At 40.9% G+C, this 24470-nt stretch overlaps 2 protein-coding genes across 3 annotated transcripts in view; one reads left to right on the top strand and one right to left on the bottom strand.

The window, feature by feature from the left end:
• Positions 1–24470, top strand: part of KCNIP1 (potassium voltage-gated channel interacting protein 1) — a 604539-nt gene that overhangs the window by 33123 nt on the left and 546946 nt on the right. The window lies entirely within an intron of this gene.
• Positions 18741–24470, bottom strand: part of KCNMB1 (potassium calcium-activated channel subfamily M regulatory beta subunit 1) — a 34098-nt gene continuing 28368 nt past the window's right edge. The window contains exon 7 of one of the 2 annotated variants that reach the window (XR_005557870.1): positions 18741–19403. The gene's annotated coding sequence lies outside the window, so the exon portion shown is untranslated. The remainder of the gene's footprint in view (positions 19404–24470) is intronic. The other variant, XR_005557871.1, reaches the window with a different exon arrangement.

Here is a 24470-nt window from a genome sequence, read left to right as displayed (position 1 = left end):
ATTTAGAAACCAGTGAAAACTTTTTTTTAAAAAAAATAAGCAGACAATTGGGAAATGCATTAGTGGAAGATACATGGGGACATAGGTAATCATGTTATGCTTGATAGGGTGGAAATTGTATTATACTGTATACTTTAGCATTTTTGAACGATATATTGTTCTTTAGATTAATTTTTTATTAAAGTGGCATAGAAACATTCTGTAGATGATAGATGATAGATAGATAGATGTGATTCAACTTTGATATTTAATGGCATATACCATGCAATAAGATCTGAAAAATCTCTTTTTAAACTTGGCATATGAATTATCTGCTGTATTGTTGCATGGGTTATTTTCTGTATTTCTATTCAGCTGACTTGTGAATAATATTCACATTCAGGTTCATCTAAGTTTCCTGGTCTAAGACCACCCCAGTAGATTTGATTGGTGTGGTTTACTGCAATTTGAATTCATGGGCTCTATAGTACCCTACAATATTAATAGATGATTAGTTTCTCCTTAGAAGGAAGCCACACATTTTATTTCTACTGTTGAAAGAAAAATCTTCATCAGGATCCAGTCCAAGCTGGGAATAAACAAAATGGAGACTGGTTTAGAAAGAAGGTTGTAGTTTATTGAAGAGCAGAGCCAGACAGAAGTGGCTCTGGGAAAGCTGACCACATGTTGCTGGGAGTGGTGGGTTTTTATACCTTCTTGGGCTTTTGTGTTTGGAGTTCCTGTTCCTGGCATGAACTTTGACCTGGTGGGTTAATCCTATTATATCCTAATGGTCATGTTTCCTGTCCTTAGAGTTTGAGTGGGGGATGTAGATTTTAGGGGTCTTTGTCTTTCTAATCTCATCAGCTTCTAGCTTCCTGGCTCCAGCCTTTCTGAAAGGATTATCACATCTGCATTTCTAAAAGCTGGCCTCTGTCTAGTTTCTGCTTGAGGCTATTAAGAAAAACTTGCTTTTCTGCTTTTAAAATCTTTTGGAGAAATATATTCTGCCTTTTTAATATTCCGTAAAACATTTCCTTCTCTGGGGGGTGACCTCCCCCACTACTACAGAAATTGATATTTACTTTATAACACTTTCACTTACACTGTACTTTCCAAAGGAATTTGTTATTGGTGGGTATGCATTTTTTTTTAATTTTTTTTACATCCCTTCTCATAAAAAATGAAATAAAATTGCAATCTGGTTTACAGTACTGTTCCCTGTGTGGATGTGCTCACATCTCATTCAGGACATTTTGTCTTAGCCAGATCTTTTAAATTTTTAAGCTCATGACTAGTGTTAAAAAAGCCTTGAAGCATCATGCAGCTTCAGCATCTCAAATGCTGAATCAAATTGATCTTGAATCTTGGCATTTATTATTTCAATTTATATAGCTGCCATCTCAGCTGCGTGACTGGGAGCTTACATTTAAAAACGAGAAAGAGAACAAGTGTAATCTTAAGACCTAGTTTAAAAGCATAGAAAACCATTTGCAAAATACATAAATGAATTCAGGTCTGAAAACTACCATACTCAGCATCACCACAAAATAGCCAGATCCCCATGGCCAGTATCACAGCCCCACTTCTAAGCTCTTACAAAAGGCCAGTAGAGTCAGGTCCAATTTGATCAAGTTTCTTGTTCTTCCCATGTAACTTTTCTCACTCCTTAAAGCATCAAGCCATTTTTTTTCTGGGCAAAACATTTATTTCTGCTTGGATACCCAGAGTGCTTTCCATTTCATTTTATTTTTTTTTTTAAAAAGCAAAATTTAAGTTGATGTTTTCCTAAGCAAAATAGCAAAAGACCTTCAGAAATGTTAAAAAGGGGATGTCCTTCTTTCCCAAACGGTTCACGTTCTGTCTCTGAGCTGTAGGCATAAATAAGTAAATTGCCTATAATTGATCACTGAGTGTTGTGTGGAATTGCTATATTGAGGTTGCACTGGGGCATACAGTATCTGAAACAGAAAGATGTACATGTCTTTATTTTGCCAATGTATTTATTGCTGTTGTAATCAAATGTTTTAGGCAGTTGTCATTGATGAACGGGGGCTTTAATTTCAGAGTAGAAAAGGAAGAATTAAATCATCTTGATGCCCCTATCCCTTTTTTAATGAGAAGGAAAACAATTTAAACAGAAGAATAGTGCCTCAATTTTACCTTGTTCTTTTTGATGCAAAGATAGCTAGCTATTTGCAAAGACAAGTAATTTAACTTTGGTATTATTTTTCAGTCCTTGGGTTTGAAATGCATTTCTCTTCTGAATATGTTACCTTGCATTGAAGACTGCAAGGCTATTGGCATGCTTCCCCCCCCCCTTCCTAACATTTTCCCACAAGTGCAAGGTCTGCTTTTAATCCATTATCTGTGACAGAAATTTACCAAATGGCTTATCAGCTGAGCCAGTAAAGATAAATAGTAGTAGTAGTAGTAGTAGTAGTAGTAGTAGTAGTAGTAGTAGTAGTAGGCGGCACTTATTGTCTGTTGCTGTCTTCTCAATTTTGACTTTTAAGGACAAATGCATATAAAGTCAAAATTGAGAAGACAGCAACAGACAGTAAGTGTCGCCTATGCAAAGAAGCTGAAGAAACAGTGGACCACCTGGTAAGCTGGTGCAAGAAGATTGCACAGACTGACTACAAGCAGCGGCATGACAAAGTAGCAACAATGGTGCATTGGAAGATCTGCAAAAAATATCATTTGCCTGTAAGCAAAAACTGGTGGGATCATAAAATAGAGAAAGTCATAGAAAATGATAAAATTAAACTGCTCTGGGACTTCAGAATTCAAACAGACAAGCACCTGCAACATAACACCCCAGACTTAACAATTGTCGATAAGAAAGACAAAAAAGTCTGGATAGTGGACGTGGCAGTGCCTGGAGACAGCAGAATAGACGAGAAAGAACTGGAGAAGATAACAAAATACAAAGACCTACAAATAGAAATAGAAAGACTGTGGCAAAAGCAAGCAAGGCTAGTACCAATAGTAATAGGCGCCTTGGGTGCAATCCCAAAACAACTGGAGCACCACTTGAACACCATTGGCATTGACAAATTTGCTATTAGTCAATTGCAAAAGGCGGCCTTACTAGGAACTGCTTCCATCCTGCGACGATATCTGTAATACCATCAAACATCAACATCTGCCTATCCCAGGTCCTGGGTAAGGACTCGATAGGTAGACAAAATGCCAAATCCAGTCTGAACATCTGGCTGACTGTGCAATGATCAATAATAGTAATAATAATAATAAAGTTGGAAGGGATCTTGGAGGTCATCTAGTCCAACCCCCTGCTCAGGCAGGAAACCCTATACCATTTCGGACAAATGGCTATCCAGTCTCTTCGTAAAAATTTCCAGTGTTGGAGCATTCACCACTTCTGGAGGCAGGTTGTTTCACTGGTTAATTGTTCTAACTATCATGAAGTTTCTCCTTAGTTCTAGGTTGCTTCTCTCTTTGGTTAGTTTCCATCCATTGCTTCTTTTTCCTGCCTTCAGTCTCTTTGGAAAATAGCTTGACTCCCTCTTCTTGGTGGCAGCCCCTGAGATATTGGAACACTGCTATCATGTCCCCCCTCGTCCTTCTCTTCGTTAAACTAGACATACCCAATTCCAGCAGCCGTTCGTTATAAGCTTTAGCTTCCAGTCCCCTAATCATCTTTGTTGCTCTTCTGTATACTCTTTCTAAAGCAGTGGTTCACAACCTGTGGGTCGGGACCCCATTTGGGGTCGAACGATCATTTCACGGGGATCGCCAAACAACGCAGTCCGCCATTTTTTTCCCCTTTTCCTTAGCTGTGCTACTCCCTTTTATTCTATTGACTTTTGAAAGCCAATGGAATAGACTCTCTTGAATAGAGTCTAATTCTATTGGCTTTCAAAAGCCAATAGGAATTGTCCAGGCTGTCTCTGCCCAGCTGAGCCCGCCAAAAGTCCCATTCTGCAAACGATGCTGCTCAGTTGAGTAATCCTCGACTTACAACCAGTTGAGTAGTCCTTGACTTAACGACCGGTTGGGGGTCGCGGCATTAAAAAGGTTGAGAACCACTGTTCTAGAGTCTCAACATCTTTTTTACATCTTGGTGACCAAAACTGGATGCAGTATTCCAAGTATGGCCTTACCAAGGCATTGTTAAGTGGTATTAATACTTCACGTGATCTTGATTCTATCCCTCTGTTAATGCAGCCTAGCACCGTGTGGCCTTTTTGGCAGCTGCAGCACACTGCTAGAGATAGCCAGCCAGCTTTCATTCCTAAAACGGAACTAGAACTCACAGTCTCCTAGTTTCCTTTTTTCTTTTTAACGTGGTGCCCTAATCTGTAGAACAAACTGGCTTTTCCTAAAAATTGTTCATAATTTTTCCCAATTTTTTCTTACCTTGCTCTATTCATATTTTTATGTTGAAAGTATTTTTAGTAGAAGGGTGTTCTCCAGCATGAGGATGGATAATCCACGGTTTCCTGAAGTCCGTTCTACCCAATTAGACTAAGTCTGCGAGATAGCCACGCCTCTTTCTGGGTCACATTTACCCAGTTCCAACTTAATCTTTACCAAGACAAGACACATTGGTTCAGATCTCCAGACTCAGGTTGTAAATTTTCCATTTTCCCCATCCGTGGATTATCATTCCTTTCCCCTTTAGTTTACCTTTAAGTTTGCTGAATCCTTGTGCTTCTTGCTTCGTCTCCATTCCACTTATCCCCCTCCTCCCTATTGCTGCAAGCTTCAGCACGAGGCTTGTGTTTCTCTTTTAGAAGCCCTTTTCAGAAGCCGCGGGGTTTTCTGCTTGCCTCAGCTGGTTGGCGGGCCTCCGCGGAGAGCCCGAACGACAGCTGATCGTTGGGGCTTCTTACCGGAGGATCGCAGATACCGGCAGATCGCCACGTGGCTGGCGGACGCCATTTTGGTCAGGTCCGCTCCTCCTGCAAGTCTCAGCATGAGGCTTGTGTTATCTTTTGGGAGCTTTTTCAGAAGCCGTGGGGCTTTTCTGTTTGCCTCAGCTGGTCGGCGGGCCTCTGCGGAGAGCCGAAGGGCAGCTGATCATTGGGGCTTCTTAACCGGAGGATCGGCTAGCAGTGGAGCATCGCGTGGCCGGCATCCGCCATTTTGTTGTTGAGGCCTGTGCTTCCGGATATTTCAGAGTATGCACGTGGTAGGCGCCCACCATTTTTGTAGGCCCGTGCCTAGGCTACACGCGACTGCCGATCACCGGTTGAATGTTTTTCCCTGTTTTCACGAAGTTTCTCTACTATTAAATGAGTGAACAAGTGAAGGGAGCTTTAATTTTGGGTAAATCATTTAGTTTGAGCAAAAGATTCTGATTACTTCTGGCCTCACAACGCGGCTGAGGCCGCCATTTTTTCAGGAGGGTTGAGTGTGTGAAAATTGTCACAATCACATTTGTTTCCACCTCAGCCTCACCCACTGACATTGCCTCTGGCAATATATTGTGACAGTAAAATTGGATTGCCTTGTCATTGGGAGCTTACTCCTATCATTCCTGTTGATTCACATACTAGTCTTACTAGTCTCTACAGTCTAACACCGGTCCTCAGCACCTAGCCTTTTTTCCAGACCCATTCTCAGACTTGTGCTGAAGGGTCTTAGGCCTAGCTCCCTTGCAAGGAGCCCATACTGGTTTTTCCAGTCCTTCCAGTGTTTCACATTGGACCGCTTTTCCCAGCCTTGTACAGACCCATTCTCAGACTTGTGCTGAAGGGTCTCAGGTCCTAACTGCCGTGTCAAGGGTCCATACTGGTCTTTCCAGTCCTTAAAGCTTTCACCTTTGGGACACCAGTCCTTACTTTTCTTGTGACCCATTCTCAGTCTTGTGCTGAAGTGTCCCCAATGAAATGGCTGAAGACAAGCAACCTCAGCTGGTTCTGGCACCCACCAGTCCTCCAAGCAAAAGCATAAATCTTCAAAATTGGAGGCAGCTGGCAAATTAAAGGCAAAGGCAAAGGCCTTATCCACCAAAGCACCATCCAAGGCGGCAGAGAAGGAAGCCGCAAGGCGGCATCAGTCCCTGGAGAGGCAGATTTCCAAGGCTCAAAAGGCAGCCTCATCAGAACAGGTACCAGTTACATCTGGGACGTCTGTGACCTCTCCTTTCAGTCCTCAGATAACCACAATTGCAGAGGTTCACAGACCCTTGTCTCCAGAGGTTGGGTCTCAACCTAGGTCTATCAGTCTTGTGATATCTAACCCAAGTCCAAGCTGGGGGGCTTCCACACTTGCCTCTCGATCAATTCCATCAGACACATTCACTCCCACGGCTGCTGCTCTCCGTCCTGAGTCTTCACAGGCACTTGGGCTGGAACATCTACAATCCATGCTCACGCAGGTATTAGAGAGTCTTTCCTCTCTACAGAGATCCCAACCTCCGGCATTTTCCCAACGCCGGTCTGAGACCCCTGATTACGCCTATTCCGTTGTTTCCAATCAATCCTCACAGGGTGGGGATTCTTATTCGGAAGTTGATGAATTACGGGGGGCAGCCTTATCAGACAATGAGCATATTCCTCAGGAGCCCTCCCCCTTTGTAGGCCTCTTTGATCCCACTCTATTCTCAAGCCAAAGCCATGGCTACATCCCAGATCACCCCAGAATCAGATCCTCAACCTACCCCTTCCACCAGTCAGGCATCAAACCCTCTGTTTGATGAGCCCAGGGTGGCTCAAAGGCATATACCTTGCCCTCCTTTCTTTGCCAACATGGTAAAAAAAAATGGGTCAATCTTGGGGCCTCTCCTGCCCCAGGGTCCTCTGACAAAAAACTGTTTAGCATGGCGCTGTCCCTAACCAACCTCCTAGAGGTCCCAACCATGGACACATCCCTCACTCCCATTTTTTTCAAACTCCACCATTGCAGGAGATATGGCGGAGGCATTAAGACCGGAAGATAGAAAACCTGAGTATTCTCTACGAAGGGCACATAAAGCATCAGGATGGGCAGTAAAGGCTTCCATGTCAGCCTCTTTCTTTTCACGGTCCTCTATCACTTGGCTCTGGGAGCTTCAGGACATGATCCCACAGGATCATGTATGCGCCCATCAAACATTGGGTAAGTTATTAGCGGCAGTTGAATACATGGCCGATGTCACATTGCACGCCACCAGATTTTTAGCCAGGGCGATCGCAGCCAACGTTTCTACCAGGCATATGCTTTGGCTGAAGCAATGGCGGGCGGATTTAAAATCCAAAGGACGCTTGGCCACCACCCCTTATTCTGGTGGAAAATTATTTGGGGATGTCCTGGAGCCCTATTTGATAGAGAACAAGGACAAGAAAAAGGTTCTTGTTCACCAGACTAGACGATCGGACAGAAAGCCTGCCCTTTTCTATCGCAGATGGGTTCCGGGACAACATCCAGGGTTCTGATTGGCCACAACCCGCATGCTCCTTTCCTCCTAGATCGGAGCGTCAGATGGACTGCTTTGTGCCAAAGCCCAGGCAACAACCACAGTCTAAGCGGTCCTTTCAGGGTGCGGAGGCCGTCCCTATCGGAGGAATAAGTGACTCCAGGGAAGGACCCCCCCATAGGCAGCCGACTCTCCCTGCTCTTTCAGAACTGGGAGCACATTACCACCGACGCCTGGGTCTTGTCCACTGTCACCAACGGCCTGACCTTGGACTTTCTTTCAAAACTGGCAAACCAGTTCATTCAGTGTCTGACTCCTTCAAACCCATCAGAACGGGTTCTCACGAAGGAGACCATTTCCCATCTCATCGAAATAAATGTGGTGGAACCAGTCCCTCCCGATCAGAAGGGGCGAGGGTTTTACTCAATCCTCTTTATAGTCCCAAAGACCTCGGGAGGATGGAGGGCCATTCTGGATCTAAAACGGTTAAATTATTACCTGATATACAAAAAATTCAAGATGCAAACCCTGCAATCCATTTTGGCCAGCATACAAAGGAACAACCTCCTGACGTCCATCGACCTCACGGAGGCATACCTACATATTCCAATATTTCCACCACATCGCAGGTTTCTCAGATTCTGCTACAGATCTTATCACTATCAATACAGAGCGCTTCAGTTTGGCCTGTCATCCGCCCCGAGTGTATTCACAAAGATCTTGGCGGTTCTGGCAGCTCACCTCAGACTAGATTCCATTCAGATCCAGTGTTACCTGGACGACATCCTCATTCAGTCGGTGTCTGTCCTGACTGCACGGTCGGAGGTGGGCCGCACCATAGACGTGCTACAGAACCCATGGGTTTTCTGTGAATTTCCTCAAGAGACAGCTGATCCCATCCACACGGCTCCTTCATCTGGGAGCAGTGATAGATACAACACACTGCATGGTCTACCTATTGTCAGATCGCATAACTAGTCTCAAGGCCCTGGTTCACCAGGTACGGCACGCCAGGACGGTTCCCCTCCTCACTCTCTCCCAGCTTTTAGGCAAGATGATCTCCTGCATTGCCATTGTACCCTGGACCAGACTACACTCCAGAGCTCTTCAGTGGTTCCTCCTCCCCTTTTAGAGACAAAAGCTAACATCCTCCAACAGGCAGGTAAGGTTGACTCCCCTGGTATCGAAATCACCCAGATGGTGGAGTTCTCGGGCCATCGCCAGGGGCTTGGAATTCAGAGAACCGTCATGGATCGTTCTCACCACAGACACCAGTCTCTTCGGTTGGGGAGCTCACCTCCAGTCTCAGATAGCCCAGGGGAGATGGTCCAAAGAGGATTTGAAACACAATATGAATTGGCTGGAACTCAGGGCAATTCATCTGGCGTTGTGTCATTTCAGTCACAAGGTGAGAGGCCAGCACGTTCTCGTCCTCACAGACAACATAGTGGCCAAAGCCCATGTGAACCGTCAAGGGGAACCAGGTCAAGTTCTCTGATGATGGAAGACAGACTGCTCTGTTCCTGGGCAGAGGCCAGTCTGGCCTCGATCAAGGCGGATCACATCTCAGGATTAATCAACCAGCAGGCAGACACTGTCAGCAGGGTGACAGTGGATCATTCAGAGTGGTGCCTGGATCCAGCGCTGTTCCTGGAAATATCTCACAGAGTGGGGCATCCAGTTCTGGATTTGTTCGCCTCAGCAGCGAACTCCCAATTCCCAAGATTTTTTTTCCCAATTTCCGTCTCCGGGGTGGGAGTGAGTAGATGCTCTGTGCATACCATGATCCTGGGGCCTTCTCTACGCCTTTCCTCTGCTCCCACTTCTTCTGGCTGTCCGCAAGATTCTGTGAGAGAAGGCGGAGGTGGTTCTCATAGCTCTTCATTGGCCAAGGCATCCGTGGTTCGCCGATCTCATGAGTCTGTCAGTATCGGCACCGTGGAAAATACCTCCGGGCCTAGTAGCACTCAGTCAAGGGGCACTCCAGCACCCCGACCCTCAATGGCTACAATTGAGCGTATGGCGCTTGAGCGGAGACGTCTGACTGAGGGGCTTACCCTCCGAGAGTCGCTGATATGATTCAAGTGTCTAGACGTTTGTCAACAAATATGACTCCACTTGTTTTCTATCTTAGATGTCCAAGCATCAGGTCCAGTTGTCATCTCTCACTGTGCCTCAAGTTCTACAGTTTTTACTGGATGGAATAGATAGGAGTCTCTCTCCAAGCACCATCAAGAGACAGGTTGCGGCCTTGGCCACGGTACTCTCTTGTGACGACTCTTCTTCAGTAGCGCATCATCCGATGGTCCATTCGTTCATCAAGGGGGCAGTTAACACTAGACCTCCAACTGTTCATTGGTACCCCTCTTGGGATCTTTCAAAGGTTTTAAAGGCCCTTACCGGGTCACCCTTCGAACCGCTTCAATCTTGTGATCTCAATATTTTATCCATGAAAGAAGCCTTTCTGGTGGCAGTGACTTCGGCCAGACGCATATCTGAACTGGCGGCCCTCTCAGTCAGGGAGGATCTCTGCCTGTTTCGCCCCGATTGCGTAATACTGCGACTAGATCTCGCCTTCATTCCTAAGGTGGACTCCTTGTTTCACCGGTCCCAGGAGGTGGTGTTGCCGAACTTCTGCCCTAGACCAGCCCATGACTTGGAACTAAGCTGGCACACCTTGGATGTCCACAGGGCACTCCGCATCTATCTTAAAAGGACTTCTACTTTCCGTAAGTCAGAGGCACTTTTCCTTTCCTTCAGTCTTTCTTCTGTGGGACTCAGGTTCTCATCTTCCACTATTGCCCGGTGGATAAAGGCCTGTATTGCCAGGGCATACCAATCACAGTCCTTAGCCATTCCTTCACATATGATGGCCCACTCTACCTGTAGTGCGGCCACCTCTGCGGCCTGGGCCACTCAGGCGACCATTGACGAAATCTGTCGGGCGGCGACCTGGTCATCCCTTTCCCCATTTATTCATCATTATAAAATTGATAGGTTTGCTTCAGCGGATGCTACTTTTGGCTGTAGAGTATTACAGCGAGTTGTCGCATTTCCTGCACCACAGGCCCTGTCTGTTACTCCCCCCCAGGGACAGGCAGGCTTTGGTATGTCTCAATCCGTGGATTATCCATCCTCATGCTGGAGAAGGGGCGGTGTCTTACCTGAACACCTTTTCTCAGCATGATGATGGATAATCCACTCCCTCCCTTTGATGATTGATGGGCACTGTGGCAGGAGTCTGGGTACCAACGTGTCTGACTTTGTCTGTTGCTTCGCCCTCGTCAGAACTGGGTAAACGTGATCCAGCAAGAGGCATGGCTATCTTGCAGACTTAGTCTAATTGGGTAGAAGGGACTTTAGGAAACCCAATCCGTGGATTATCTATCATGCTGAGAAAAGGCGTTCAGGTAACGCCCCTTTGCCAGCAATTCAAATCCAGGAAAACAGATTATCCTTCTGCCAGCAGGCAAAAATATGTTAATGTAGGCAGGCCTTGAAATTTAGAATATGTTGAGTGTTCTTAGTGTGTATTTATGATATGCCTTAACATGTGATACATTTTTATGGAGTAATATTGCAAAGATAGCTATTTTGTGTGCCGCTTGTTGCTGGAAAGGTGGAATGTAAATGTCATGAATAAATACACACTTTTATTTTTTCATATTCCAATTTTAACCTTCCTGTTTTCAAAAGCAATCTGCACCCCCTATTTACCATGGGGTTGTATTATGAGAGTGCTAAAAAAAGTTAATGTTGCTGAAAACAAGTGTACTTCTTCTAATGTATGCCAAGTTCAACTTAGTTTACTTTCAAATAATGGCGCCCAGGGATTTAATCTAATCCATGTTCATCTGCAATTGCGCTGGCACTCTAAAATGAGACCGAACTTTGATATTGATAAAACTATTTACAACATGAAATAAACAAGCTTCTTGGGCTAATGGGAAAATTTAAAAAATCAAGAGGTAGTGAGTATTTTCACAAAATGGCTAATACCATGGCCATAGTTTGCCACAAAAGAGCCATTCTCCATTAAATTCTAGGATGGTGTTTGGCAAGTTTTAGCCTTCTTTTTCCTTCCTTCCTTCCTTTTTTTTTTTTTTTTTTTTTGAAATAGGCACACTTTCAAATGCATTTTAGATTATGGCCACCCAACATTCATTCTCCTACAGTGGCTATTGTATCTATATGTGCACAGAGGCATGCTTGTAGATGAAGAGATTGCTAGAGGCTGACAGTTTCAGCATACCAGCTTTTTTTTTTTATTATTATTATTATTATTATTATTATTATTATTATTATTATTATTTAAAATATTTTTTTAAAAAAAGTCCAGTGACATGGGGACTTGGGGGCACAAGGATGATGTTCATATCTGCAGCTACACTGAAGCTTATGGTCACTGTGGTGCCTACCCTTGTAATAAGTATTTGGCCTTAATCTTTCCTTTGTGATTTTCTATTATAGCAATATTAGGGTGAAAATCTGCATATTTGAATATTGTATCCATTAATGAATGTATAAATTAAAAATAAAGACTTTCTATTACTCTCCAAGAGCATTGAGGTTTTGCACATTTTTCTTTCTTAGTTACGTAAATGCTGTGCTGATTCTCTTCTATTACACCTATAACTCATTGTTAAGGTTTTAGGATTGTGAAGACACAAATTCTGAGTGTTCAACTATTGCTTACAAATGCTCCAAAATGACTTAAGTGAATTTCAAAAAGAGTAAGCAGGTTGATTTCAAGGTAGTTCAGGTATCCTCACCTTGCTATATTGCAGAGATTATGTGGTGGCATTTGTCATCATCACAACTAAAGAATTACTTGTAGTCACTTTAGTATATTAATTTTCTTCCTGGATCACTTGTATTTAATATCTAGCAAGAATCCCAGGAGAACATTGCTATTTTGAGAACATCCCTTCATCCTAGGGTTCCATAAAAAAATGATGCTTTTAGTGTTGTTAATCTATAGCATAACTGGATAAAAATCAATCTAGTTGGTCTCTTTAAGTAAAAATTAAAATATTTTATGTAGCAATGGAAGCAGACAAGGATACAGCATCTTTTTCACCATATTATATTCCCAATATATGTGTATTTTAAGAATGCATCAGTATTTCTCATAGCAGTTGTAAAATACAAGCATCAAGATAAATACCTAGGCGTGTATTACTGTTTGCATAAATTTACATATTATGTTCATGTATTTGCTGTAAAAGGAGTTGTTCAGGAAAGCAAACAAGAAAACAGAAGAAAATATGAATATTTTCTCAGTGAAGAAAAGCTGGAATGAATACTATAATAAATGTATACTAGTTGCAGAGTATACAGCCAAGCTATGGATTAATTTTTAACTGCATATGCTTCTTTATGCCACATGCTGTTTTACTAAGCAGACTAGTTTGATTTAGATGAAGCAAACAACAAAATGATAAAGTACTTTTGAATGTGGGAATCCTTATGGAACAAATTCAAGCTTATTGGTAATAGTATTACCCTCCAATAGAAGAGGACAGTACCAAATAGAAGTAAACCTCGACTGAAGACTACAATTGAGCCCAAAATTTCTTTTCAACTGCAGTTGTTAGTAACATGGTTGTTAAGTGAATCTGGCTTCCCCATTGATTTTGCTTATCAGAAGGTTGCAAAAGGTGATCACATGGGTCACTGCAATCATCAGAACTATGAGTCAGTTGCCAAGTGTTTGAATTTTGATCACATGACCGTGGGCTTGCTGCAACGGTCATAAGTATAAAAAATGGTCATGAGTGTTGTAACTTGGAATGGTCACTAAACAAACTGTTGTAAGTTGAGGACTACTTATACTCATGTAGGGGAAAAACAGGGTTTGCTCTAACTTATAAAGAAAAGGTATTAGTGCTGACTAGTAGAAAAATCTCCCAACACTGAGGGCCTATGCTAAATCTACTAGGAGGGTATCTAGAAGTGGTTAAAGGTGTTGACCTAGGACTGGAGAGATTCAGCTTCAAGTATGAAACTTAAAACCACCAATCACCCTCAGCATAAGTTATCTCATACCAGGTTGTTGTTGTGGGCATAAAGTGAAAGGAAGCATCCAAGTGAGCTGATTCAAACTTCTAGAGAAAATTTGAGATATAAATCTTATCTAATAAATAAAGATTAGGCCAATTCAAGTTTTTTATTTTTCAAAAAAAAAATGCACACAATTCAAGTTTTGAAGCTCTTCATCAGGTAAGAGGAAGAGTAATTTTGGCCTGAAAAAATGGATTCATTTCTTCTAAATAAAAGAATTCATGTTTTCAAGCCAAAATTACTTTATCCTATGAGGCTACAGAGTAAACGGGTAATTTATACTTCAATGCAAAACGATGGGTGGAGGTAGTAATGTGAAGATGATAATTCCCATTCTTTCCCAGTAGGTTGAGTGTTATGCCAGGCATGATTGAAATCAAATGAAAAAGGCCAGAAAATATCAAAGTTAGATGTAGGACACATGTAGGAACCTCATGTCCAAAACAAGAGAATTTTAATTAATTTTCATGGCCACTCATCTTCCAAAAATGAGTCAGTATGACAATAAAAAAGTAATATAACAGCAAAATATAACAATAAGCATATTACTTTGACAAAAGTGAGGAAAAAAGTCCTGTCAGTCTATGAAAGAGGAAAATAATGTATTTCCCAAAAGACGTGTCTACTCAGTGGGTAGGATTTTTGAGTTTCTTTTTTGTAACTATCTGATTAAGAACACTCTATTCTGATATTTTTATCTTTCTATTGACTGTATGCATACTATATATGCAGAAACATATTTGCTAAAACATACTTGTTCAATCCTAATACAGTAGTGCTTTAGAAAGTTCCTTTCAGAAAGACTTTTATATTATGAACGTTTTGGTGTCACTTCATCTTCTTTTACCAAAAAACAAAAAACACCTTCCTATTTATTTATTTATAAATATTTTATTAGGTTTTATATAGGTAAGGAAAAGATAAGGTCAATACAGGTATAAGGGGAATGGAAATAGGAATTTGGGGTAGGATAACGGTAGGTACAATAATGGGGTACCCCCCCATAATAATCCCAAGCTTTAACAAACAAGCTACCTTCCGGATCTAAATGTTAAATAAACATAATTTGTATAATACTAAACAATTATAAAGATAAAGTTAACTATAATCATATAACTAAAATTATATAAGTACTGTAATTAAAATTCCTCTAAATGAATATTCATACTTAATAATATATCAACGAATTCTAGTCATCACCATTAATATTTAAAATCACTAATGATAAAGCTATTATTAATCTAAGAAATAACAATTAAGAGTCTATCATTTATTCTATTCAATTTTAATATTCAATTCAATTTTAAGTTCTGATCATATTCTATCCATTGATAAAAAAATTTCCCAAGTTTTGAAATAAATTGAATCTTCTTTTTCCTTCATCTCCAAAGTTAATCTATCCATTTCTGCACAGTCCAAAATTTTCGACATTATAGTCTGGTCAGGTGGTAGATTTTAATTTTTCCAAAAGTGGGCAAATACTATTCTTGCAACTGTTAATACATGTAGTATTAAATAGTCATTCTCTTTACCATAGTTAGATCCTACTATTCTTAGCAAAAACAATTCCGGTTTAAATTCTATCTGTATTTTCGTCATCTTTTCCAGCCATCTATGAATCTTAAGCCAATATTTCTTTCCGTTAGGGCATATCCACCAGGCATGGTGGTAAGTGCCTGGTTTTTGTTTACATTTCCAGCAAGTATTCGATACATTTTTAAACATTTTCGCTAATCGAACTGGTGTCATATGCCATCTATAAAACATCTTATATAAATTTTCTTTATATGTTACTGCTTTAGTAAGTTTAATGTTTTTATCCCATTAGTAAGTTTAATGTTTTTATCCCATTCTAAATCTATAGAATGTCCAAAATTCTTTGCCCATACTATCATTGTTTCTTTTACTCGTTTTCTTCCATCTTCCAGCTTAATGAACATTTATAACATTTCTTAATCAAGTTCTCATCCGTTTTTAAAACTATTTTGTCAAATGGAGTCTGCTCTTTATAAAATCCCGTTGATTTTATATCTTTTTCATACCTTGTTTGGATTTGCAAATAAGACCACCATGTTAAGTAAATACCTTGTTGTTGAAGAAGTTGCCTGTCTTTAAGTTTTCCATCTTTATCCAAGATATCTTTATAGCTAATAAGTTTATCATAATTAATCAAGTTCGGATGAGCAAATGCCTCCATTGTTGAAAGCCACTCATATTTTAATGGCATTTTAAGACTTTTTTATTTTACTTTTTCTCTGCTTTGCTTTTGCTGGTTTAATTTATTATATCATAACTACTGCTGTCCCTTCCACCCCACTCCATATGAGCTTGAGATAGTTTTTAAGCTTTTATTGCTATTTGCCCAGGTGTTACTAATTGGGTAGTATAAAAATCATGTCATTAAATTACAAAATAAAGGAACAAATGTCACACGATGATTGGTTTAGCCATGAGTTTCTCTTAAATTATCTTCTACCTTGAGTTTATGGAGCACATAATGGCAGTGTTCCTGCTTAACTACAGATAGCAATATGAGCTTGTCATGCAGTTATGTCTCAAATTTCGCATGGAAATTTGCACTTATTCAAATCAGATTAAGATTTTTATTTAATTTGTGTGTGATGTGTATATACTTTTGTTTCTTGTTTTTATTCTATTTTTAATTATTATCCAGACAACGTATTGGAGATGGGTGACCAATAAATTCAGTAAATAAATAAATCACAGACACAACCCATCTCTCCCCCTCTCTTTTGTGTATTCCAGTCAAACTGATACTGATTTCTGTTGGGTAGTGATATAAAATTAGTTTGCCAGTGCCTTTTTTAAGGATATTTATCTGACTTCCCAGTCCCAGGATTCCTGTTCATCTCCTATCCAAGTACTAATCAGTACTGACCCTGCTTAGCTTTTTGAAAACAGCCATAGTGGGTTGTGTTGTGATGTGACAGGGTTTGATATGGAGTGCAAAGTGACATTCTGTTTATAAAAATAATTGTCTCCATAATATAAGCCTAGAAAATATGCTAAACAAAGCCATCTATCTAATGTATGGATTTCATTTTTGATTCCTGTGCAACCAACTGCAGCAAAAGACTATATTCAGAATAATAGCATTTGGTGTCTGCAGTCTGATAAGAAAATAGGCATGTTCTGTATAGGTGATTTTTGATTTCAACTATAACTGAGATAGAACTTCAGTTGCTAAGAGATACATTTCTTACATAAGTGATGCTTGATTTTAAAACTGTTTTTGCCCTATTGGTTAAGCAAATCATTTGTTGTCATTGTTGTTAATTACGAAGTCATGTCCGACCCATCGCGACCCCATGGACAATGTTCCTCCAGGTCTTCCTGTCCTCTACCATCTTCTGGAGTCCATTTAAGTTCACACCTACTGCTTCAGTGACTCCATCCAGCCATCTCATTCTCTGTCGTCCCCTTCTTCTATTGCCCTCAATCTTTCCCAGCATTAGGCCCTTCTCCAGTGAGTCCTTCCTTCTCATTAGGTGGCCAAAGTATTTGAGTTTCAACTTCAGGATCTGGCCTTCTAAAGAGCAGTCGGGGTTGATCTCTTCTAGGACTGACCGGTTTGAACGCCTTGCAGTCCAAGGGACTCGCAGGAGTCTTCTCCAGCACCATAGTTCAAAGGCCTCAATTCTTTGGCGCTCAGCCTTTCTTATGGTCCAACTTTCACAGCCATACATTGCAACTGGGAAAACCATGGCCTGGACTATACGCACTTTTGTTGGCAGGGTGATGTCTCTGCTTTTTAGTATGCTGTCTAGATTTGCCATAGCTTTCCTCCCCAGGAGCAAGCCTCTTTTAATTTCTTGGCTGCAGTCCCCATCTGAGGTGATCTTGGAGCCCAGAAAAATAAACTCTGTCACTACCTCCATTTCTTCCCATCTATTTGCCAAGAATTGAGAGGGCCGGATGCCATGATTTTGGTTTTCTTAATGTTGAGTTTCAAGCCAACTTTTGCACTCTCCTTCTTCACCCGCATCAAGAGGCTCTTTAGTTCCTCTTCACTTTCTGCCATTAGAGTGGTATCATCTGCATATCTTAGGTTGTTGATATTTCTCCCGGCAATCTTAATTCCAACTTTTGTTTCATCTAGCCCTGCCTTTCTCATGATGTGCTCTGCATATAAGTTAAATAGGCAGGGCGACAGTATACAGCCTTGCCGGACTCCTTTTCCAATTTTGAACCAATCAATTTTGAACCAATCAATCATACCATTGGTAAACTAATTCAGCTTCTCCCATTAACTTTACTGGTCAGAAGCACCCTGGGAAGGTTTCCAGTGGCGATCTGATGACCCAGAACATTGCAACCATCATAATGCATATTGGTTGCCACACACCCAAATGTTGATAATATGACCATGAGGACTCTGCAATTGTCATAAGTAGGACAACCGGTTGCAAGTCACTTTTTTCAGCATCATCGTAACTTCAGACTGTCATTAATCAAATGGTCATAAGTCTACAATGACCTGTAATTAACTGATAACAAGCAACTGCAGTCAGTTGACAGATTATTCAAACATTTCTTTAAAAGGTGCAGCCGAGTCATAATACTTTAATTACAGATAGCCCAAGTATAATAAAAGCAGTAGTCTGAATTTTAATAGATGTAAAAAAAGCAATTAGCTTTACAAGTAGTAACAATCTACAGTCCATTGAAAAAAGTTGCCTATCTGTATAGTTAGTAAAAGAGCAAGATTCAAAATTGAAACTGGGCCCCTGAAATGCTGTGAATTTATATATGTAAAGAAGGTTATTATTGTAATTAAAGATAAGTGGAAAACCAGTACTGTATTGGACTTCTCTCTTTGCATGCAGTTTTAAATTTTGTGAAAAGAGTAGCGTTGCTGCGTCTTATTTTGGGCAGACATAGATAGAATATGATAGTGGGAGCTAGCTTGAAAGATTGGACCATTTTTTTTTTTCTTTTGCTATACCTGCACAGACTATGGAGAAGTTCTCACGGTATTTATCAACTTGAAGATGTGTGGACTTCAACTCTCAGAATTCCCTAACACAGTGGTTGCGAACCTATGGCACAGGTGCCAGAGGTGGCACTCAGAGGCCTCTCTGTGGGCACACGCGCCGTCGCCCCAGTCCTAGGCCTTCAGCTGGGTTTTATAAAACCTTTTTGCTTTAGGCCTCTGCCGCCATGTGCAAAAAAGAGGCTCAATCAGTCAATTTCAATTTCTCGTGGGAAAAAAAAGATCTTGCCAAGTTGGAATTGATTGATTGAACTTTTTAGTCCCACCCAGTCTGCCGTTACCACCGCAGCCACGCCCACCCAATGGGCCACACCCACTCGGCACTTGACGATGCATAAGTGGGTTTTGGGTTGCAGTTTGGGCACTCTGTCTCTAAAAGGTTCACATCACTGCCCTAATAGGTGTGCTGGCTCGGGAATTCTAAAAGTGGAAGTCCACGTATCTTCAAGTTGCTGAGATTCAGAAACTCTCCTCTTCTTCTTCTTCTTCTTCTTCTTGTGCCATATCCATTATCGGACGTTGGCAATCATGTTGGCAATCCTGTTTTTATCAGCAGCCACACGAAAAAGTGCTGCTGAGTTTTGTCCAAACCAGTCCCTTAGATTTTGAAGCCACGATGGTCTAAGCCACAATCAGGCAGCAACTAGACAAGTAGGATTGCAGAAACAGATTTCTTCTCTCATGTACTGTATTTATCCAATTGGAAAATGAAATGATTTTTCTTGTTCAGTTAACTGCTAATTGGTGGTCAGTCTTACATTGTCTGAGAGCTCATCCACACATCCTCCTTTCATCTGTGTGAAGATACTTCACTAGTTTGTTGAGGATATCAATGCAGGACATAATCTTACATGAAAGCTGCTCTTTTCATCTTTCCTTGGTCTGCGACAAAAGTGCCCCTTTTAAATTTCTGTGGGTACAAGCAGTGTGTGAAGGTCAGTTTGGAAGCAAGGCCCTGATGTAATGGGCTATAAGAGTAACCTTGAGGAACAGGAAAAAGTCACAAGACAGTAATCAGATAAAGGAAATTTGAATCCAAAGCAGAAATGTAATTTGAAACATCTCAGACTTGACTCTCTAGTTTTTTAAAAAATAAAGATGGGAGGGAGAGGCGCATTTAGACTTGCAAGATTCTGTTATATAACTCTGCAATAAAAGTAGTATTAGCATTCCTAACTTTGATTTCCTAGTCTGGTCTATCTCAAAGGGCTGACTGACACATGCCCACCTCCAGTTGTTCACTTAGGGTTATCATGATACCTCCCAGGCATCCTGCCATCAAAAGCTGGAAGGGAAAAGAAGAGGGAGGAAGGATGAAAGGGCAATAAAACTTTGTGGGTACATGATGGGAAATTGGGAGGGGAGAAGACAGGTGATAATGATCAAAGCAGCCAGATCCTATTTGTATCAGCATCCCAAGGCCAGGCACCCAGAGAAATGTGCGGATTAGCCTCAATTTCTCAGAGTTCCTAAAACATCTTGGCAAGCTCTAGTTGGCCTGGAAATGGACTGGTCAAGGGGGGGTGGGTGGGATGGTCAAACTTACACCTTTTTGGTATCTAGAAAATGCAACCAGCACGTTAGTAAAAGAACATTTGCTTTAACCAAATAGAGTAGTCTAGAGTAGTGAAGATATATAATTAGATATTCATCCATCCACCCACCCACCCACCCATCCATCCATCCATCCAAACCTTTTCTTCTTTACTGGTTTCAGCAAAATGCAGCATGTGCCATGGAAGCTGAAATTTATGTTTATTTTTTTATTCAAACTTGTATTAAACTATTGCTTTACATGAAATTGAGACCTATTGGTCTCCGGGTCCAATTCAAGGTGTTGGTTATTACCTTTAAAGCTCTATATGGCTCAGGGCCAGGCTATCTGCAAGACTGCCTACTACCTCATAGTTCCCTTCGTCCGGTTAGATCCCACAGGCTGGGCCTCCTTCAGGTCCCGTCGGCCAAGCAGTGCCATTTGGCGGGGCCACAGGGGAGGGCTTTCTCTGTGATGGCGCCCACGTCTTGGAACCAGCTTCCCCCGGAGATTAGGACCGCTCCCACCCTGTTGGTTTTCTGCAAGCTGCTTAAGACCTGGCTTTTCCGGCAGGCCTGGGGTTTATAAAATCTGACCCCTGGATGACTGTTATTGTATTGTTTGTTTTATCATGTTATATGGTGTTTTTATTGTTAGCCGCCCGGAGTCCTGCGGGAGTGGGGCGGTTTATAAATTTTAAAAATAAATAAATAAATAAATTCCACTGATGGCCAAATGAATTTAATAAATTTCCCTCCTCTATTTATTTTTGATTTTGTTTCCTTTTTTTATTTGTGGTAATATATCTACCAGGACAACAATGTCAGCTTGAGGAATGCTAAGATAAATTTTGCTTAAATATAAAGATAAATGGATCTATTTGTAGAGGATAGAAAACAGAAAAAGTGTACTGTTAATCTTCTCCTGTAACTATTTGTTTACAGATTACTTTAAGTTTACAGAGTGTTAAACCCTCTCTAAGCAGAATTTGGCTGCACATTAAACATCAATCTTGCCAAAATATTTTTAGCACACCCATCTCAGAACAACAATTTTGTATGTCAGTAGTTTTTGTATGTACATCTTCAAAGACATTTTAGGTACAATTACAGTTTTTATACATTTTTTTGTTTTCTGATACCGCTTAAGGCAGTGGTTCTTAACCTGTGGGTCGGGACCCCATTTGGGGTCGAATGACCATTTCACGGGGGTCGCCAAACAACGCAGTCAGCCATTTTTCCCCTTTTCCTTAGTTGTGCTACTCCCTTTTATTCTATTGGCTTTTGAAAGCCAACAGAATAGACTCTCTTGAATAGAGTCTAATTCTATTGGCTTTCAAAAGCCAACAGGAATTGTCCAGGCTGTCTCTGCCCTGCTGAGCCCGCCAAAAGTCCCATTCTGCAAATGATGCTGCAAGTTGTCTGCAGCGAAGGCGAGCTGTCTGGAAGCTTCCACCCCTCCCTGCTGAGAAACTACTAAAAATGTAAGTAAAAAAGGGCCGGGGTGGGAGGTGGGAGGCCGGCGGGCGCAGGGAAGGTTGCTGGCGCGCATGGGGCCCGGCGGGTGCCTTACCTCCCTTGGGCTGGGCCAGCTGGTGGCCCAGCCGGTGGTCGGCCTGCACCGTCTCTGCCGCTTGCCAGCTACACCTCAGCCGGCGCAGGGGGCGGCACCACGCATGCGCGGCACTCCCGGGCAGGGAAAGTCTTCAACTTACGACCGGTTGGGTAGTCCTCAATTTACGACCAGTTGGGTAGTCCTCGACTTACGACTGGTTGGGTAGTCCTTGACTTACGACCGGTTGGGGGTCGCGGCATTAAAAAGGTTGAGAACCACTGGCTTAAGGTCAGCTCAGCTGACATAAAGTGAATGCATGACCAGAAATAATTGGGAAAAGCTATGCCTATAGTGTGTTTTTGAATAATTGGAAGAATTTATATTCTTAAGATACTCTTGTTCATCATGCAATACTGTATATATTGAATATTTTATTCTCTAGATCACAATTAATACCGTGTTTCCCCTTTTTTTGCCTCCAAAAAAGGCACCAGATCTTATTTTCGGGGGGTGTCTTTTCCACTCATCTCACGGTGGTGGCACTGATAGCCCCACCCAGCCGGCCCACTTCTGCGGCCAAAGGAGCAGCTTTATTCGGCAGCTGAGAATGAGCTGCGGCCTGCATTTCACAGTCAGAGTCCTTTCTGAAAGGCCTCTGCAGCCGAGAACTAAGCTATGGATTGAATCCATAGCTCAGTTTTCAGCTGCAGAGGCCCTCTGGAAATCCAGTAAGGAGAAGCAGGTGTTGATTCATGGGAGGCCTAGTAAGTGGGTGCGGGGCACGTGGGGCAGCCCCATCCCCACCGTAGCTTGATTTTTAGTTGTGTGTCTCGTCCCAAAACTATTGCTCATTTTTGGGGTAGGTCTTATATTAGGCCCACCCCAAAAATCAACCTACAGCTTATTTTCGGGGTAGGTCTTACTTTTGGGGAAATACGATATTTCATTTAGGTTGAAGTTTTCTTGTGGATTTTGTGAAGATATTGGATAATCCATGTAGGCAGGACAAAGGGGAAATGTTATTAAAAATAGAATTTGTGACTCAAGAATAAACCATACTTAAAAAAGCCTATCTGAGCACTTGCCAAGAATTAACACTTTTCCAAAATTTGTCCTCCAATTTCAGTTTTGTTCTTTTTTTTCTGCCAAAATATGTCTTAAGATGCTCTTGAAATTTTTTGCACTTTCGCTTACCGCTACATCGGAGTCTTTTACTAGTATGATAATTAAGCATTTTAAGCAGAGAAGCAGCTCAGATGGGAATTCAAGCTGAATCTGCTGGCAGTTTGAAGATGAAGTTAAAGTGGAACTGCAAGCGAGGAAGAAAATAAATTCACAGAGGAGGTACTGTAATGTGCTAGTGGTCTGTATTACTTTGGCAGCTTTTCAGGGCATGACTGGAATTCATTTTCTCCTGGGACAAAAATACCTATAGAGCACTAGGTCCTTGGACTGTCTTGCAATACTTGGCCCTCTGAGAAAGAAGTAGGGCAGAAGCTACATTAGACATAAATCTATTCTAATGATATAATCTTTCCACTTATTTGGAAGATTCCTCCATTTCCATTTGTAAATAATGCTGATAGATCGGTTGTGCTGGAATGTGCTTCCCCAGGGAAGTTAGCGAATGATAAGTTTAACATTCTTGCAAATCTAAATAGTTCTATTCTTTATAGCTGATGGGTCACAAACATAGTCCATGGCCTTCAGTCAATTTTTATATAATCAAACAATAGCAGTAAAATCCTAACAATCTAATAATTCAAATATAATCAAATAGTAGCTATAATAAAGCAATACACCAGATTTTATAGTTTAAGCTGACTGCTTTCTCTCTTACTTAAGATCTTGGTAACTTAAGGAAAATATCTGGATTTATTCCATGCAAAACACATCTTTGTCCTCTCCTGAGAATCTTAGGTGAATCTCTAAAGATCCTCCAGAAATTGTCATGGAATTGTAATTTTAAATGTGACTAGAAGTGAATATGAATAAATGTATGTAAGTAATCCCATTTGTTTTTTATTTAGTTTTATTTATATTGACATGCAAATAAAAACAAATTTAGCTTTTCTCCTGGTTTTTCTCATTTTTTTGAAGTGTGACTATTCCACATCTTCCTCCAAGGCTCAGGGTGGTCCTGATAATTGCTGTGCATCCTATGAATTGTGTCCTTGCCTTTACTGTCTGCTGATTTAATGAACAATTTTCTTTGAATGTTGAAGAAATCTGAAGCTCAAATCTTAATCGTCTCTTGTGTGGGTAAGAAATTAGAAGCTAGTATTCATAATCACTTTTTTTATTCATTGATGTTTGAATAAATTCTGATGACTTTTATAGTCTAGTTAGTCTTATAAGCTGCATTTATGGCTATTTAAAGACTATGTACTGTTTTTGAAATATATTAATAATATCTCTCGTCAGTTTAATTATACTTAAGTCTTGGGGATTTATCACCCTATCCCGTTGTTTATTTGGGGAAAAAACTTTAGTGTGTGATTCAGAAATATTTAAATAGTTAATCAAGAAAACATTTTAAGTTCAATTTATTGCAAATTTGAGTGCATATATAAATGTGTATATCACCATAGTTTGTTAACTCAGTTGCCTGATTTCATGTACTGTATCATGCTGCTCTATGAAGACTCATAAATATACTAAACCAAAACAAAAAAAAACCCCCTGTCACTTAGAGTAATGTGTGGATGCATATTGTGCATATGGGGTGTATTAATTAATAAAATAATAAATATAAATAATTTATTTGATAAATATATGTCATCTGATTTCAAAGGACTCTGTATGGAGTAATTTTTTAAAAAGTAAAGAAGAATAAAATAGGCTAAAATAGATACCTATTATACCAACAAGAAACCATCAGGGCTCAATAACCATTCTAGCCCAAAATGGAGGACAACAGCCACATTTTCAAAGATGATGACAATATCAACCTTGGAGCC

Source organism: Crotalus tigris, unplaced genomic scaffold, assembly GCF_016545835.1.
Source record: "Crotalus tigris isolate CLP2741 ecotype Arizona unplaced genomic scaffold, ASM1654583v1 scf7180000017568.12009008, whole genome shotgun sequence".
NCBI classification, from domain to species: Eukaryota; Metazoa; Chordata; class Lepidosauria; order Squamata; family Viperidae; genus Crotalus; species Crotalus tigris.
Note: the sequence above shows the minus strand (reverse complement) of the source record. Positions and strands in the feature narration are given on the sequence as shown.